The 18158-nt window shown below is 40.9% G+C and overlaps 1 long non-coding RNA gene across 1 annotated transcript; it reads left to right on the forward strand.

Moving 5' to 3' along the window:
• Positions 1-10511: 10511 nt before the first annotated feature.
• On the forward strand, positions 10512-13015 carry LOC106814255. Its single transcript, XR_001394585.1, has 2 exons — positions 10512-10867; positions 10902-13015. It is a non-coding gene; the product is annotated as an uncharacterized LOC106814255 (long non-coding RNA).
• Positions 13016-18158: the final 5143 nt, after the last annotated feature.

The raw sequence follows: 18158 nt of genomic DNA on the forward strand, positions 1-18158 counted from the left end.
TAATACCTCATTATAGACATATTAACAAAAAACCCCCTGCAACTCACACTAAATTTACAAATTCATCAAAGAATGCGAAAGTCAGTTTCCTGCGCAACATTATGTTCAAATAACATTCCACCAAAAAAATTAATACCTTACCTCCAACCCAAACCATCTGCTTGTCCCATATATCCTTTCCTACTGCATCCTTGCCAACCCCGACTCGCCCAACAGACTCATACAAACAATATTTGAAAAAATATGTTCACATATACAAATTTCACATCATACCTTATTATAATATTATTAAATACACAATAAATAAATAATCATAGTATCCATAATTATAGTAATAATACTCTATACGTCACTCTCGGTACATACTTTTAAATTTTTATTGGTGAGAAAGAGATTGCGAGACAGTAAAAATGCAAACCTCAATGGTCATGTTGGTGAAAACCTTACTCACGGTGGGGCAATATTTTTTTGGTTGTATTAATTATTCATAGCCATATCTTTAATATTGTGACAAGACAAAAAAATGCAAACATGAATATGTCACAATCACTTATACTTCTTATAAAAAACCATAATTATTGTTGTAAAAGAATTTTCTATCTGCACCAACTACATCCTCTGGTTAGTATGTCACGTCCTAGCGACGCCTTGTAAATCAAATATTGATCGATCAAGATCTTTTTACTTACACATATTTTCTTGCTAAAGCCCATTATACACGACACCGATTACAAAAGTTAATAAACCATTGATATAGTAAACCTCATATAAACTATATAATTACACACTTCACACTTCAATCAATTTCCAAATAAGAATATATAAAAGTAATAGATATAAAAAGAAAAATTAGAATAGTATGATAAAAAAACACAAGCCACACAACAGAAATTAACATTATAACACCAAATTTAATTATTGATACCATATTCAAAAATTTAAATTGTTAAGCCACGCAAAATAAAAACGTACCGATATCTTTACATTTATAATTTTGTCTTATAACCTGATCACTATGATTGTCTGTAAATCTAATTCCACAAACAGTTACTAAAACGTCCATTTTGTTAATCAATACTTAACTAAAACAAAATAGGTTAAAGTATTTACCTATCAATACAGCAGGCTAACACATACCTTATCCTACTAATTATATTTTTAGGTTTATTTCCAACTATTCATTCCATTCATGTTTTACAAGATTAAAAATACTAAAACAAACAAATTCAACATCACGATAAGAACTTCAATACCTCTATAACTTATAAATATATTAAAAATAAATATATTTAATACATAACATTTTATATTACACCTGCGAAAATTCTTTGATTTCCATCTAAACATATTTTACCCCAAAATAAAATCACAAACCACATGAATAAAAGTCAAACTTTCTTCATGAAAAAAATATACATCATAATAGATCAATAGACAATTTACTCAAATAAACAATCGAATATCTTCATTTACTACCTTGATAAACCTAATTACTCTTACTACTGTAGTATATATACTACTCTAAACTCAACCAAATGACTCAAACGTCACATACATTCGGGCCATCTACACGCTGCAGAAAACTCAGTGTATTTCCTCTAGATCAAGGTATACAGCTAAATTTTCCTGACACTACATATACATACTTACGAAGCAACGACACACTATTTCCCAATTCGGATATTATACCCTGGACCTAATAATCTGGAGTTGCAACTAATACCATATATCTTAACTGAAACAATACAGCCACCCTAAATCATCAACAAGATCGTCTTGGCTGACCCATCGGTTCGAAACTTGGCTCATCTAGATATTGGACACTACCAAACACTGTGCCACCGAGACTAATCTTGACCTATATCAGAAAAATCTGTGTGAATGTTCGCCCTCTAAGTCCCATGCACCTCCAACAGTCACAACACAAGAAGAATCGAACTAAGGCCCACTCATCAATCATCCCCCGCCGACTATCTGTTTTACTATAACCACACAAATGGCCCACATTACACCCGAACCTGAGGTCCACACACACGCGGCATAGCACGCAAGAGACGCTAATAGAGTTTGGCGCAATAGTCGAGGTTTTAGTACATGCCTTAATACGTTTCAAGTTAGGCGGTTATTATCGATTTGGCTGCAAACAGATATGAGAATCGTGGTCGTACGTATATTATCGTATCCCATGCGGGTGTATAACGAGGAAACGATTTCGCACAAAGCTAGCGAATACGTAGTACTATTGAGCTCAAATGGTTAGTTACGCGAGTAAATCGTAGTATTCAAGGTATAAAATGACGAATTCCCAATTTATTAAGCACATCTTCCCATTCAATCCTCATGAACTCAGATGAAAGTATGTACTATTAGCAATAGCGTGTAGCCCGTGGGTGGTAAGAACACAATACGTTACCCGCCAGAGGGCCGCCCGGTGAAAGTTTCAAAATTTGAAGATAAGTAAAATTTGTCATATAAAATTGTTTTAGTCGTATTTTATTAATACTATAACGCAGGAAGAACAGGAGCGCGAAGTGAATGCCTCTGATTGTTAGGAACCGTGAGACTAAGCTAGTATTTTCTGAAAAAGGTAAGGAGCTAATCGCCATAATAGCTGCGGGAATCTTTTATAACTGCTACTGGCTCTCTTGTAGAAGGGATCACCGTTAAAGAATATGACCGGCCATGACAATAAGCATAGGTTTAAGTTAGTTTAAGCATTCCAGTGAATGCTAGTGATTGCAGGCGGATATGTGCCTAGAGTCCGCTTGAATTCCCTGTTCGTCGTGTTAGTGACGCTCTTAGGGTCTATGTCCCCCAACGGTATTACCGGAACGGACCCTCGGTCACTATTGATATGGTTTAGGGCCCGTTTAGGGTTAGGATTAGGTTAGGGTTAGGGTTAAGGTTAAGAGTTTAGGGTTAGGGAGTAGGCGTAGCCACTCCGCTAGACTCGTTTAGTGATAGGCCGAGGTACTGTCCGTATATTAGATATACCATGCAGGGTACGGTTCCGGCATAGCCACAAGTTCCCTTCTCTTACGTTTCTACGTTCTACGTTTCTAGACTAGTTCTACGTTGGCGTAAAGGGGCGAGAGTTCGTACGAACGTGTCACAGACGTGTAAACAGTCGTAGAGAGTCCTGGTCGTTCGTCCGGCAGTACCCTGGGGGATCATAGACGCCTGCCTCACCGTTAGTGACGGTAACTCACCTTTTCTGTTCACATGTATTCACTTGACTCTCCGTATAGCGCATTTCTGTAGCTCTTCTAGCAGAAGTGTTACACGCCCCATTTAATTAAACGCAATATAACCATTTGATGTATATAGTGAGTTGCTGTTTTTGCTGCTGCGCGATTGTTATTGCTCTTATTGTTATACTCCTACTGTTTCTCTTATTGTTGTTATTCTTCCTACAACTTCTGTTGCCGCCTAGCGTGGCCCTGTGTCAAAAATACATACACTTAAACACAAACGATACCCCAACTATAAATTTCACAGCGACATGTACAGTCATTTTCTGTGGTTTCACTGATATAGACACATTAAGTATGCATAATGTACGGCTGCGACATGTATAAATGGTATATTGCGCCCGACTTGTATTGACTCAGCCATAGATATAATATACAAACACATTGTATTTGTATATTATATCTATGACTCGGCTAACTCAATGTCATAGGCAGCAATTATTGTGTATGCGATTCAGTGCGATAGGCTACTCGCGCATTATTGCTCACTCGTCAAATGCTCACTCAACAAAATGCTAACCAATTTTGTTTATTGTTTAGTTTTAACGCATGTGCTTGCATGATCACAAAAATTCAGGATGTAATACCAGACGAATGAAAGAATAGTCAGCGCTTATTATGGGTTTGATCGGTGTATCTTTGCTCCCGTTACGTCATGCCGGCGGGGAGAAATACACATTTTTCCGGAAATAGCGGAACGGTAGTAGGGCGCAACTTCGGGATCGCTCGGGTCCATAATACCATGTGTACACATGTATCACTGATCTCTACTATACTAACTAGGGTTCGTATAGTAGAGATCAGTGACATGTATACGCATTGTGAACCCTAACCCTAACCCTAAACAGAAAAACAAAACAAAACAAAAACTAAACAGTTGGGATTCGAACCAACGACCTTTCAGACGTGACGTCCGTGCTCTTCGAGTTCGTCTATTCAGTATTATTGAAAATACCACATGACATATGATAAATAAGCAAATATGTAAAATGTATTTCTCCCTCGTGCAAAAATCCACCTCGTCTGTGGTCCGGCGGCCGCTGAGCGGCGCTAGCTAGTGTGACTGTCGCGGACTCGCGCCGGTACGTGACGACTACGTGTGGTAACGGGAGTACAGCGTTGCGTAGACGGCACACATCGCTACGATTAACGCAATTAAGTGCCGCCGCGTTGGTGACGACCCAGCAGTGGACGAATACGTCGTAGCGAGGCGGCCTCGTGAAGTTTAGCAGCAGAAAAGCCCGCTCACGCACAGACTGATCGCACGCCCAGTACGAGGCGACGATCGCACGCATTCTCGCCACCGTCATGTGCCGACGATGGCGTACCGGGTTCATCACCGCCAGGTGGCGTTCTATCGCTATCACGCACAGACTCGTCGCCCGCCCACTGCGAGGCGACGATCGCACGCATTCTCGCCACCGTCACGTACACCGACGATGGCGTATCGGATTCAGCACCGCCAGGTGGCGGTCTATCGCTATCGCGCACAGACTCGTAGCGAAGACGGAAAGGAGCCAGAAGCTCGACGCTTTCGACAGATGCATCATGACGATGTCGACGTCATCGAGGATTCCCAGATTTCTTCTCACCCGCACGAGGCGCAGGGTTATCAACCAGGGGGTGCTGGCGAGCAGGTTGGAGGTTGCTAGGCTACCGACGAGCACGAAGATGGGGCTGTCGTGACGGAAGCTGCAGATGAAAGCTAACTCGAGTTAAGCGTTAACTCGAGTTAGCGATTATGTAGCGTCTACACGACAACACCCGATAGGGTGTGTCTGTGCGTGTGTGCGTGTGCAGGTACACGTGTGTGCATGAGTGCGTTGCTGCGTACGTGCCTGTGTGTACAGGTACGCGTGCGTGCATGCATGTGCACGTAGACGTGCGTCCGTGCGTGCGTGCGTGTGCTCGTACACCTGCGTGCGTGCGTGCGTGTGTGCGTGTGCACGTATACGTGCGTTCGTGCGTGCGTGCGTGCGTGCGTGCGTGTGCACTTACACGTGCGTGAGTGCGTGTGCATGTACACGTGCGCGCGTGCGTGCGTGCGTGTGAACGTACACGTGCGTGGCTGCGTGCGTGTGTGAAAGCGTGCGTGCGTGTTCACGTACACATGCGTCCGTGCGTGCGTGCGTGTGCACGTACACCTGCGTGCATGAATGTGTATGTAAACGTGCGAGCGTGCGTATGCACATATACGTGCGTGCGTGCGTGCGTGTGCACGTACACCTGCGTGCATGCGTGCGTGCGTGCGTTTAGATGTACACGTGCGCGCGTGCGTACCTGCATATAGTTGCAACACGTACTACAATGGTAGTGACGTCGATCGATATACCGGTCTGATATCGGTAGACCAGTGTTAAATGAAACTGCTTCAAATTGAACTTTATCGTGTTTTGATCGTTGCAAAAGTGCGCCTATACCACTCTATGAGTAGTAATGCATCGTTTACAGTCAAGCAATTTGAAATCATGCGAGCAGATTAAGAGAACATAGGTAACAACAAATGGCCTGTTCCCTTTTATAGTATAGATGTATATGATATCAATGGTTTTGCCTCAGAAATGAAACGGCAATTTCTCAGATTACTTACGCCACCTACCGGCAAGATAAAATAGTGATAAATTTAGTAATTAAATAGCATTTAGTTGCTGCTTAGCTACCGTTTCTATAACATGATCGCCATCAAATGGGCAATTGGAAGGGGGGAGGGGTAGTAATAGTATTGACTTAAATATTCGATATCCATTAAGAGATATGGTAACGATGTTCTCTGAACGTATTTTATAAAATTCAATATGCTTTCCTAAGCTTTCTGATTTCATGACATCATCTATGCATCCAAAAACGTATACAATTCTATGCAATCAAATGGAAGCAATCAAGTTACTAATTAAAAAACATATAGCACCACAAAAATTTATTTCCTAATCTAGATCATATACTCGCACACAGATATACACAGAAAGAGCTTCATACACACACGCACTTTTACACACATATATACACAGCTTTGTGGCAGAATTTATTTGCTGCTTTAGTCATAAGCGTCTGCTCCAGTGCTACAGTGTATACAGTATATTTTTTCGGGTTTAGTGTCTAAAACCCAATTCCACTACAGCGAAATAACAGTAATTATATCCAGGCCAGAGCAGAGGCGGCCAGTTGGGCCAGTTGGCATGGGCGTACGATTTTGAGGGGGCCTACTCCCCCTGGTAGAGGCAAAGGGGGTCCCTTTGGTAATGAATATTGATATTGTAAAGAGAGTCAATAAGGATCCTTTAGCACAAAATATTAATATTTCTAAAATATTGGTCATAAATTGTGTACAAAAATGGTCCAAAACAAGGCTCAGATTGCACCAGAGAGCATCTAAAACCCCTTAGAAGAGCTTTCAGGGCCCAACCCTGGTCGTGAGGGACTCGTGATGTGCGCTTGGCGCACATTATTTCACAGAAAATCTTAAGTACTCCTGTCATGCCACCCCCTTTTTGAAAAGTTTGGAACGATTTTTGAAAAGTTTGTGACGGGCCTGTTGTAAGTACATCATATACACTGCGTGTAAATGTATATACCCATACATAAATCCATATTATGTATATACCCATACATAAATTATATGTCTTCAGCACTGAATTCAAAGAAACATAATGAGCAGTTTGAAATGGGGCCTACATTTCCCATCTGGGCTGGGCCTATTACCAGCTTTGCATGGGCCTAATTATATCAGGAGTGGATAATACTCTATTATCCACTCCTAATTATATCACGTCCACTATTTATATTATAAGAGAGGAGAGGTCGATTTTCAGACGCGGTAATCTTCTGAGCATCCAGCCCACGCCACCAATCTTAGTGTATATCCCGTGTGTCGGACACCAATATAGGCTAATCCATATTTGTTAAATCTACCCATATTTGTAGGTATAATGACGATAAATAGGCCTTAATACGGGCGATAATTTTAGCAGTGGGGTGATGTCACAAAAGTAGAATAGCCGAATTCCCACTAATGTAGCCATTTAATGGACAAAAGCCAAAACTTTGTTAATACCAGGTTAAACTATGCCAAATTTATATAAAAAAATTATTATGCACTCAGTTGTCAGTTGAGTCTCAAAGGCAGCGCAGCGCAACACACACTTTTAGGGGTTCATTTTCGTTCATTTGTATTTTTAAAATTGTAATTTGTCTGTGTATACATTCGGATATAATGTATAACATGGTATAAAGAATTAGGTTTGTTAAAATCAGGTGCTATTCATCTTTTTGATAATGTTATCTATGGTGACTTCACTGATGCAGAACTCTGCCAAATTGACCAACTAATTTGATTAAAAAGAGGTGATATCCATACGTTTAGAGAAATATTAACTTTTTTTAAATCTGCTCATTATTTTACGATGAAAGTGACCCTGAACTGATACCGTGCTATATTAACGGGTTTAGTTTATTGACCTATGTATTTAGTTTAGTTTAGTTTTCATGTATTCTTTTGATGTAAAGCGAATCCCAATAATAAGAGAGACACGTGACAGATGTCACCAATTGTGTATTTAAAGGGCGAGGCGAGGCTTGCAAAGCCAGAGGGGCATATTCCTAATAACTTCGCGCAATTTCATAACAATGTTGTATATCCAGAAGCTTTGACTAAACAGAATCAGAAAATTGTTCGAACTGTTTGTGTCAGAATAATATAGTTTGTTTCTCTGTTACGAATCTATCATTGGAATTAAGTAAAACAAGTTATAAAAATATAAATCGAGCCACCCGCTACCCTAGAGTGTCGGCTGAGAATTAGCCTTGCGTGTATACCATGCTGGTGGGTGGGTGATTACTGTCTTCTATCCATCCCGGAATCTCTACCCGTAGATTGAGTCCGTGTGGCTGGATAGTGTTTAGAATGTGAATCCAGTACACTTCTCTTTTCTTTTTGATGGGGATCGTATGGGTGAGGGGAGGGGGTAAAAATATTTTAAAATTAAGTAAGTATATGTGGCTGAATTTGCTATTAAAAGTTGTTCCTAAGCGTTTTCCCCGAGCAACGCCGGGTACCAGGCTAGTTTGGTCATATAAGAGATTGATTGGCGAAAATTTTTCAATCGGTAGGTGGCGCTATTACAGTTAGCTGGACACTTCAGTCTTTTTTTGTTTTGGTTTAACCTGAGAACAATATATACATGTATATATTGTTCTCAGGTTTTAGCAAAGTGTCAGTATATAAATCACTGAATTTTCACACTACTTTTTCGTTAACGTCATAACCTCATAAAGATTAGTCGTCAAAGTCCAATATCAAAGACAGAGAGACAACATTGATCAAATATACAGATCAACACTGTCACTGAAGATCGCAGTAGAAAAAACTTTAAATTTGCAATTATTAAACCAAAGAGGAAGGAAGAGAATTCCAATATGGAATGACAGAAATGAAGAAGCTAAACTTAAAGGGATCCTTTGAAGATGGCACATGTCGAAAGCAATGATAACGCTCAGATAACCGAATGCCAATCTTCACACGACCATGATAAATTTGAATACTAAATAATTAAATAATTTGATACTTAAATGAAAGGTTATAAGTTTAGCATGGAGAAAGCAGACACGGAGAGGAGGCCAATTAGGTTGAGTTAAAACAACCTCAGAACCATCATGATATTTTTTGTAAACCCACCTCGGAGCTTTATACTGAATGGCATCTAATTTAGAACGGTTCTGAAGTGTATAGATGCATAATCCTGATGAAGCATATTCTAATATGAAGAGAACCATAGTTTTAAATGGCAGGGACTGGGTTTTAGTAGTTTAGAATTGGCAAATCCAATATTATGAGGTTATAGGGACCAGCAATTGGCAGATATTACACAGAAACACAATAAATAACTCAAATTTATGACAAGAACAAATAATATTATTTCTTTATTTACTTAAATTACATATAAATATTTATTTCACACAAAAATCCTAACCAATGCATGACTACGGCAGACATGTATAACGTTTGGAAAAGTACCATAACTGGCAATGTTCAAACGTCATACTTGCCTGCCTGCTATTGTTACGTGCGTCGCTGCGGCCGTGCGACTGGGACGACCTCGTCGATCGGATGGAGAAGGACGACGACCTGTTCATGCAGTACTTCAGGTAGAAATTATAATTATATATATATATATATATATATATATATATATATATATATATATATATATATATACATATATATAGTTTTTGATATAATAATTTTGTTTCATGATTATATAATATCAAATCTTATATTATATAATATATAATAATATATAAGGAGCGAGTCTTCAGGTCTGTTCGGTAAACGAGTTCAGCGGGTTTTTTCAGAAACATATGGTAGCTTTGGTTGTTTGTGGTACAGGTGGCTGTGATATTCTGCTGTCTTCGTCTGTGTTATAAATGTGCTTTTGCGCGAGATCCGAGCTGAGAAAGAAATCGTTATACGCACGGATACCAATCTACAAGTTCTAATATTTAAATTGTAATAATGAAGGATTCGTTCATATATATATATCATGTCTGCGTGTGTGTTCGTGTGTGTGGATGTGTGTGATCGTGGCCCGTGTGTATAATCGATATGTTAAGTAGCATGCGAGGTTCTAACCCAAGGTCCTGGCTTGGCGGCGGGCCCTTGTGAGGTACCCCTGAGGTAATCACAAAGTAGACAGACCGAAATGTACGTACAAGCAATATCGATCATTTAATTCTTACACATAAACTTACAGAGACAAGTTATTAGTTACATATTAATGCAAGATCTCTAAAGGAGTTTACACATGCGCAATAGCATTTACTAGTCTAAAAGGAAGTTTGGAAGACATACGTTTAATGACGCATACTATATAACACGATATAACGGTAAGACCATAACTATAACAAATATCCGAGAACGTCAAGAGCGCTGACCAGGGCGGCTTTAATACTAACATACTCACAGACTGGTACCCCTGGATTGAACTGCTGTTTGGGTCCAGAAGTACGGTTTATATTCTACATTTAAAGGCAAATTAGCCTCGTGTACGTGACTTAGTAGTCTAACGAGTTTTTAGTGTAGGTTAATGCATGTCTAGACGCAGTGGTCATCGTTGACCAGCTGTCTACATTCTCTAGCAAGGGCTTGTTTCTTTGTATGCCATGGCAGGTTCTACGGCCGCTTTGCTTGGACTAAGTGATGTAATCGTGTAATCATGTTCTTTACGATTCCAGCTGGGCGACACGGTCTTGAGTTAGAAAGGGTTTGCTTATCTGTGTAATCTAGCCTTGACGTAGACGTGGCCAAAGAACCGTGCCTGCCCTGCGGCGTTGCTCTATATCGTAACTGACTTTAGCTTCATTACACTGCTCCCCTCTTTATGAAAAAGTTTATGAGCTATATTCTATAGCGAAGAACTTTAAGGTTATATTGTACGTTTTTTATTCATGTTATGCCCTTTTCTTTTGAAAAAATAGTGTGTTAATCCCCTCTTCCAAAAACTTAACTATTCCTTAATTAATCTGTCGTCTTTAATTGTCCGTGGGAGTATCTCCGTGGCTCCGTCGGTTCATTTGCGTGGCTTCTCCGTGGGGCTTCTCCGTGTGGCTTCTCCGTGTTAGTGGTCTGGTCTCAACTATCTGGTGCTGGGTGGTTAGGACTGCGCTCGGACGATGTTTCGTTTGAGTTTCTCGCTCCAGAACATCAAGGCGTCGTATCTGCGTCGATGGCAGGACTCCATGTAGTCGTAGTAAGACGTCCGAAGTCGAAGTAGCAGGTTGGGGGTCGCTCTTGGGGTTGCGTGTAGGGGTAGGGGGGAATATATTCGGGAGTGGGAATGTGAGTGTCCGATGGGATCCATCTGAGGAAGTAGGCGGGGGGGAGGGTGGATGTCGGTGGGGGTGGAGGTGTAAGCGTGAGCGAACATGGCATCGGGGTGACAGCGAGAACTGGTCTTCCTGGAGTGTTGAACCTGGTTGCTAGGCGACGGCGGCGATCGGCAGTCTCGAAGTGTCGGATCTGCTGCCCGTGGTGCGTGGCGTTCGTGGTGGTTGTAGTGTCCGTGGTAGTGGTGGTGTCCGTTGTTAGTGCTGGTGTCCGTGGTGGTGGTGTCGTTGTCGTTTGGTTCAGCTGATCGGCAGTGTAGAATATCTGGTGTGGTAATGACTTGGTAGAAGAGTAGAGAAGGATTAGACATCGTGAACGTTATAATGCAACGCACAATGCAAGTCTTCATGCAGGATAATACTCAACCGCACGTTGATCACGGTGTTTTCCAGGTTTAGAATCGTTTGGGTATGGTCGCCTTGTTGTAGTTTGTATCCACGGTGTTAGCATATAAGTAGTGATGAGACAGAAATGCTGTTAAAACTGATAAACATAGGATTATTCACTGGTCGTGAATATCATAATCAAAAACCGAACGAAATAAACAAAGTCGAAGGTGTTATAAGAACGCCTTCCAACAAGTTATACATGTATGAAAAAAAAATCCCGTAATTACGTAATTGCAAAAAGAAAATATAATCTAAAGAAATATAGATTGAAAAACAACATAGATAAAACGAAATTGCAATGAAATCAAAAAGGTAAGCATGCGATAAACGTGTAACATCGTACTCAATACATAAACTGTAATATGCTCTAAAAGTACACAGAAGTGAAATCATAAAAATTTAAACATATATTATGTGGTCAAAAAAACTGAAAGTAGTAGGTGGTCACCAACAAACAGAAATACGTGCCGTTTACTGACACTAGTGCACCTCTATACCTGAAAATACTAAATCAGTTAGAATCTGCGCCTGATCATACAACATGATTTGCTCGAATATCACACAATCGGATATATGGGGGTGGGGCGAGTGGTTAAAGCATAATCAGTTAAATCCCTGATATAATATCTCTGCGTGTGCTATCTAGAACTCTCGCTGTAGTACTGTCGTATGGCTGGGGAAAAAAAATTGAAAAACAAGAAAAGAATAATAATAACAATAACGAAGTGCTATGATCTCTCACTGTTGGATTAGTGTTTTGCGTTCGTTGCAGGGCTTCAACAGCTTAGTAGGTGATCACTCCTACCAAGGCACTAATTGCTGATCAACGCAAATGACGTCCCGTTTATCTAACCTGTAGTTAATCAGAGGGAGTCGTCTAGGACTCTAGGCGGCTCTCAAGTATCGTCATAACCGAATATGCGTGCATAAATGTACGTTGCATAATGAATTTAAACAGGTAGACGGTGGGTGGGTGGTTGTTTTTCGGGCCCTAGGGGGGTACAAATCGCAGTGACATGAGCACTGTAAATGTGAGTGGCATGTTATTATTTGTTCTTCAACCTGGTTGACCTTGTCTCAAACCCTGTATATACGAAAAAATATAGCCACATAGGTGCCCTCAAACCGTTGTTAGTGAATGGTGTGAAATTTCGCTGCGCGATTGATAGTACAATCCTGGGGCTACACGACGGCTCTCTGACCTCGTTAACCGTTAATGACTTTCGTCTCACCTTCACTTTCGTAAATCTTTGTGGACGAATTTTCTCAGCGATTCTCTCTCTTACTTCCTGACTCTCTGTCATGGCTGTGCAATATAATGACACTGTGGTACCACTGTACGTATGTATGTATGAAATGGCATTGTACAACGCAGTTGAGAAACTCACAAGGCGGGCGATGATGATAGTGGGGCGGGCGGGTGGAGAAAGTAGATCATAAAACATACGGATTAAAACTATTGTTTTCCCCAGTTTCATTACGACAACTGAAAAAACCAAAAAAAAACTAACCTTGTCTCTCGTTTACAAGCTGTTACATAAACACTGTCGAGAAAAAAATGAAATATCAGTTTCATCGTCTGACAAAAAGGTAAAATAACGTTAATAGCACTAGGGTATATTCGTGATAAAGGGTGTATATATAATAACCAACAGATCATGCGCAGATCCACTAATCAGCAATCACAGGCGTAAACGTGCACTTACGGTTTCATGTTCATTTCTTACGGCAGCGACACTCTCGCCTCGTGCTTCGTCTCCGCGCTCACACGCGACGAATGTAGAGTGTATACCGACATAGATCTCGGATTGTATACCGACATACCGAGTATACATAAAAACAACAGTCATATTAGCAACACAATATATCAACGAACTATATTAGAACGTAGATGACCAACGACAATTAATTAAAAAGACGTCTATTACTATTAGAAACAAATCTGCCTTAGAGAAAAAACGTATTTGATGTACTGTACTGTACGCACGTTTGTACACAAATACAACAAATATTCTTAAATATACTAGACACTGTTATTAACAAAATGAATCTGTCTACTCGTGTTATACCTTGCCAAGCTGTGGGAAACGGCATCAGTGTAATAATGAAAGATTCGTTTATATATATATGTACTCTCGTGTGTGTTCGTGTGCGTGATGTGTGTGATCGTGGCCCGTGACGTATAATGTATAGTGTATATACCATGTGACGTACTAACCCAAAGGTCCTGCTTGGCGCGGGCACCCTTGTGAGGTACCCTGAGGTAATCACAAAGTAGACAGACACGAAATGTACGTACAACAATATATCTATTTAATTCTTACACAAAACTTACAGAGACAAGTTATTAGTTACATATTTAATGCAAGATCTCTAAAAGGAGTTTACACACGTAAATACATTTACTAGTCTTAAAAGGAGTTTTAAGACATACGTTTAAGACGCATGCTATAACACGAATACGGTAAGATCTAAACTATAACACATATACGAGAACTGTCAAAGCGCTGACCAAGCGCTTTAATACTACATACTCACAGACTGGTACCCTGGATTGAACTGCTGTTTGGGTCCAGAAGTACGGTTTATATTCTACATTTAAAGGCAATTAGCCTCGTACGTGACTTAGTAGTGCTACGAGTTTTTAGTGTAGGTTAATGATGTCTAGACCAGTGGTCATCTTGACCACTGTCTACATTCTCTAGAAGGAGTGTTTCTTTGTACCATGCAGTTCTACGTCCCTTGCTTGGACTAATGATCATCGTTAATCATGTTCTTTACGACTCTAGCTGGGCGACACGGTCTTAGTTAGAAAGGGGGTTGCTTCTCTGTGTAATCTAGCCTTGACGTAGACGTGGCCAAAGAACCGTGCCTGTCCTGCGGCGTTGCTCTATATCGTAACTAACTTTAGCTTCATTACATAATTAATTATATAATCCCATAACCGTTTAATTAAACAATATTGTTTAAATATAAAATTTAACAAAGTAACATTTTCATGTGTATCACATCTCATATTCTTTGACGAGTGAACAAGTTTGATATCTTTTCAATATATTGTGAACAACGATTTACTCATGCCGATAATAAGATACCACTAAAACAACAATACCGACAAATTTATACTTAAAATCACACATTGCTACCTTTTCAAGTAATTTCACTGGCAAACACATGATTAATAAAACTTTTGTGCTGCATGATGTTACGAGATGATGTTATGTGCATAATATAAACAACGCGAGAGAAGCCAGTGTCCGCTCCCGCGCTAGGTTCTCATACGAGGGTGTCCAGGCGACCGTCAACTACGGTGACGCCACCAATGCCAGCATAACACGGCAGGTCAGTTTGTTGAGTCATTGTTGTTGTCAGCGATTGGTTGAAAACACGGTTAGAACTAACGTGTAATGAATTAGTGTGGGAAGAGTATGCTGTCGGGGGTAGAATAGGGTTGGGTTCACCGATAGAGCTATGACAACCACCCTCGTCATTATTTTCTGGTTCGTCGGACCGGGCTCGTTGGCTCGTTTTTTCACTTGGTCGCGGATTCCCTTGTTCGTGACGACTTGCATGTGTGATCAAGATATCATTGGTACCGGAGTCATACTGCCCTACTGCATGATGTTTGCTGTTTGGTTGGGTGGCGAACACCTGCTTATGACCAGCTGGTGGCTCTTGATCCGTGATGTAGTCCTCGTTTTCGTACGTTTCTTGTGCGCCGTCTCTTAACACAGTATCAAGACACAGTATCAGGATCACGTTTATCTCTTCTCTTTAGGTAGATTCCACCGACATGATTACAAGAAGGATTACAAGAAATAAGCCAGGTCTGGCCAGTCCGACAATAAGTCCAATGCTTGATGTTTGTGGTGGAGGGACAACAACCACAGACATTGTATTGGCAGAGAAGACGTTTCCTGCAAGATTGCAGACTGCGCATGAGTAGTCGCCCGCATCGACAGGGGTGACAGAGCCTCTCTCGTACGTGCTGTTGACTTTTGCTGGGATAACAGTTCCGTTGTGAAGCCATGAATAACTTGGCTCGGGGTTTCCGTCTGCGTTACAGAGCAGCCACAGCGCACTGCCGTGGTTGACAGTCATAACGCCTGCCTGACTGTCACCGCTGACTCCTTCTCCTCGAATGTAAATAACATTGAGCCGAACATCGACTGACAGTGACTGGAATGATTCGTGGATGTTAACATTACAGGTAAGTATTTTGTCGTGATCATCAGCGGTAAACGTACGCGTCAGTTTGCTGTACGTCGTTAAAGTTCCATCAACTTCACTGGCATGTGAAGTATTAGCTCCGTCTACAGATGTATCACCAAGTTTCCATGTTACTGTTCCTCCCGGAAAGCTTTTATCTGTAGTGCAGCTAACCTCAACGGATCCTGCAAGTATCGTCATATTACCGTCTACATTATTGCCGTCTATCGCCATTGTGACATTCTTTGCTGGCACTAACACGGTCACATTCAACTTGTTACTCGACATGTATTCTCCAAGCACACTAGTTGCTTTACACGCGTACAATCCTCTGTGTTTAAACTTGACTAACTCGATCACCAGCTCGTCGCCTGCAGCTTGTTTCTCCTGGTCGTCGTGCAACCACGTGTAAAAGGGCTCTGGATAGCCGTCAGCATTGCAGCGTAGAATCAGCTTTTCTGCCTCGATAATAATGACGTCATCATCACTGGAGTTGTTGCTGCTGACGATGATCACGGTGTCTGCCATGTACAAAATCTCCGTTAACACTTCTTCGGGTAAACTTTGGTGAATTAAGATATGACAACGAAGTTCTTTGTCAATGTCTTCCGTTAAAAACCTGTGACTCAGGATATTTTTTGTTGTAAATGTCTTGTTTCTTGAACCCGCTTCCTCAGTTTGACTGGAGTCGGCAGTGATATTTTCACCATTCAGCAACCAGGTGATGCTAGCTGCTGGGTTACTGCTGTCAGATACACAGGAGAACTGTAGTGTTCCATCCGGTGATGAAGAGCTGTCTATAAGAGACATGATAACCGACTGTTGTGGCACAAGCACAGTTAGATGACCCTTGTTAGATAAATGGCCGCTCCCCGGCGCGACCTCGGCTTGCTGCCACACACAATAAAACTCTGCGTCATCTCTCTCAACTCTCAAGTTAGATATTAGCAAGCCAAAGTTTCCTGTGTCGTACATGTTGGCGTCAATGTAGGAATATTTATCTTCATCAGTAGGACTTACGTAGGAACCGTCACAATACCAATAAAGGAAAGTAGGAAATTCTTCCACGGAATTAAAACTAAAGTCAATCGTGCAGGGTACCGTAACATTGGAACCTTCAACTGCCTCCGTGTCACATGGTTGCTGCAGGAACTGCGTCCTTACCGCCACTAAGGCTGCACACAATACAGATGCTGTCATAAATTGACGTTTGATCATCGAGCCGGTGAGCGCACGTACGTCCAGACCCGGTGAATCCAGAAGCGGTAATATCAGCAGAATCAAGAGTCCCTGAAACGGTAAATACAGACAATAACCCGACAGAATTTGTAACCCGAGAAGTAATGTGATATTGGAGAGGTTTAAATTTAACTCCCGAGTACAACAACAAGGTGAAACTATACAAGCTTTTGCAGCATATTTGCGCAATAAAGCAAGCACCTGTGAATATGGGCAACTGTGTGAGGCCACAATTAAAAAAATATTTGTTTGCTCTCACTCGACCCCGGCTTTTTTTTTAGACGGGTCTTTTTACAAATTCAGCATGGTGTCTACATGCTTAGGTGTGCTTGCGTGGAGATACCTTTTATGTTGAATGTTTGTTTTGCTTGGTACATATAATGTATTGCCTACAGATTTATATAATGTACAGTGATACAATTTGTAAAAAAAAAGATTGGGAAAGATCAATAATTTTTTTTTTAGTCAGCCCCTTTTTGGCGGGTCGGTCAGGTGAGGGCAAACAAACAATATTTTTGTTATGGCCCGATCAGATCATTAGAGACAAAATAGTCATAAGAATTACATCTGTCGGTGCCCGGAAAATACTGTTAAGAGAAAGTTACCTCACATTGGACAAAGCCATACATACGTGTCAGATGCACAAACTGTCAGAGCATGATGATAAGTTTATGCAAAATAAACTTAATGTTGATGTTGTCAGAGAACAGCGTACACCACATTGGAAAAGAACCCCGCAAGCTAACGCGTGGCCCGAGCAATCACAAACACACAATTTGCACCCGATTCGTATCTTTTCACACGCCGACAGCGTTGAAAAGATGGCAATATAGCAACGCTATTGCGTTGTGAAAAATATAATTTTCAACACGCCGACTGCGTGCGAAAAGTTTTCAACGCGCTGGATGCATGCGAAAATAGGCTTGTATGAAGGCTGCTATTTTTCGCTAAAAATGGCGGTTCAATGCCGCCACTTCGTTCACTTTATGGCTTACAGGCTGTATTTTCTTTAAGAAGAAGAATTTTTAGTTACTATCTACATATTAGATGGGTTATCAATGTTACAGTTTCTGCATTTGACGTACAAAAATCTCTTATTTTGGTGGCCTACGGCTGCGATTTGCTGAACAATCCCATTAGACGACATCATTGCTTACATTGACGATAGCTGAAATTACTTCAAACCCTTGT

Source organism: Priapulus caudatus, unplaced genomic scaffold, assembly GCF_000485595.1.
Source record: "Priapulus caudatus unplaced genomic scaffold, Priapulus_caudatus-5.0.1 Scaffold891, whole genome shotgun sequence".
Taxonomy (NCBI): domain Eukaryota; kingdom Metazoa; phylum Priapulida; class Priapulimorpha; order Priapulimorphida; family Priapulidae; genus Priapulus; species Priapulus caudatus.